Source organism: Homarus americanus, unplaced genomic scaffold, assembly GCF_018991925.1.
Source record: "Homarus americanus isolate GMGI-L3 unplaced genomic scaffold, GMGI_Hamer_2.0 scaffold48033, whole genome shotgun sequence".
Taxonomy (NCBI): domain Eukaryota; kingdom Metazoa; phylum Arthropoda; class Malacostraca; order Decapoda; family Nephropidae; genus Homarus; species Homarus americanus.
Window position 1 is genome coordinate 232,501 of NW_024744482.1, and position 2,200 is coordinate 234,700.

The following is a 2,200-nucleotide window of genomic DNA, read 5'->3' on the forward strand; positions in this document are numbered from 1 at the left end:
TCAGACCTCTTATGACGTAATTTCACCCCAAGTACCTCAATAGCTTCCAGACCAAAAGGATTTATGGTCAGATGCAGCAGGACGATACGCCATTATATAACGTTATTAAGCGCCATATTTGGGAGGAGACGCGTCGCATTATACTGTCCCGCAAACTTTACCATAAATAACTCCGGGTTGTGTAATTGGTCCTTCCATCACAGGAGAATTATTCAAGGTCACACACGAGAGACTATCACGATGTGTGTGTGTGTGTGTGTGTGTGTGTGTGTGTGTGTGTGTGTGTTGTTCGCTATAAAAAAAAACATGCTCTAATATATGTAGGAGTGTGTATATTTATGTATGTGTATGTGTGTGTGTGTGAAGGTGAAGAGTGTGTGTGTGTGTGTGTGTGTGTGTGCATTAATAGGATACACTCTAAATTACACCCCGCGTACAATATAATTCAACAACAACAATATTAACGAGTTATCAGTTGCTCTGAGTGATAGACCAGACCAGCCCTTAAGGAGGAGGAGGATAAGAAGTGAGAGAGAGAGAGAGAGAGAGAGAGAGAGAGAGAGAGAGAGAGAGAGAGAGAGAGAGAGAGAGAGAGAGAGGCTGGTCGTGGACTATGGGACCCTGGACCTGATGGATGAGGCTGGAGGCATCAGTCGAGGTGGTAATAGGAGAGAGGTAGCGGGACAGGCTGGCGAGGAGGAGGACAAGGAGAAGGAGAGGAGGAGGAAGGAGGAAGAAGAAAGAAGAAGAAGATGAACGTGTAGGAGAAAAAGGAGGAGGAGGAGTAGAAAGAGAAGGAGAGAGAGGAGCAGAAGAAAAGAAAAAGAGATGGAGGAGGAGGAGAAGAAGAAAAAGAAGAAGAAGAAGAAGAACAAGAAAGAAGAAGATCATACTGCAAGGAATAGTCGTTTCCACATGAGATAAGCCACCCCCCCACCCCCTCAAGCTATCTTATTTATGGGGGAAAATATGACATTATGTATTCTTAAATTACAAAGAAAAATTACAGGAAAAAATACGACTCCCTGTATCTTAATAACAAGGAAAATTTAGACCTTAACTGTAAACTGTTAATATGTATAGAAGTATTTATGAATAAAATAATTAAATAAATAAAAAAAAATCAGAACTCAAAAGGACCTAAGTTTTACCTCCCTGATGCCATCCTGACGAAGGGCCCTCATAGGTCATGTCTCTAGGTATTATAAGAGTCATGTCAGGTCATACCATATATCTAGCTCACATTATGTCTTGGTCATACCATACTAGGTCATACTATTTCTAGGGTAGGTCTCTCTCTCTCTCTCTCTCTCTCTCTCTCTCTCTCTGTCTCTCTCTCTTTGTGTCCCTCGTTATCCTCTCACTTTCTCTCTCTCCCTCTCTCGCGCACCACACAATCACCACCTCTCCTTGGCCTCTGTCCTCACACCAACTCTCTCTCCCTCTCCTTCTCTACCTCTCTTTCCCACCTATCCTCGCACTTTCTCTCCCTCTCTCTCCTTCCTCCTACTCTTACCACACAATCACCACCTCTCCTTGGCCTATGTCTCCTCACACCACCTTTTCTCTCACTTTCTCTCTCACCCTCTCATTTACTCTCTCTCTCTCTCTCCCTTCCTCCTATTACCACACAACCACCACCTCTCCTTGGCCTCTGTACCCAATGTAATCCGACCCCCCGGTGATCTACTCCCCCTCCCCTCCCCCACCACCCCCCCCCCCACCAAACCCACATTAATCCGGTACTCAACCAAGCGTCACAACACCAGTGGAATATAATATAATAAAAGTAATATTACACGAGTCTTTTGGACCATTACTTCATCTAGGGTGTTGGGGGGGTGGAGGGGAGGGGAATTCATTTGACCTAGCTTGACCCGCGTGGCCCGTGCGAGGCAGTGACCCATTGCACGGAGGTCTGGCAGCAGTCAAACTTCACCTCAGGTCATATGGGTTGTTTCATGGCCCCTTATGAAGCTCCTGATGTTTATGATTTTGTCCTAATGTTGCTACTACTACTACTACTACTACTACTACTACTACTACTACTACGTCTACTACTATACTACGTCTACTACTAATTATTATTAATATTGCTTAAATAATAATAATAACAACAACAGCAACAGTAATAAGACTGATAATAAGAATATAAAAAATCACATAATACGTCCATGTGTACGTGTGTGTCGTTCTCTTT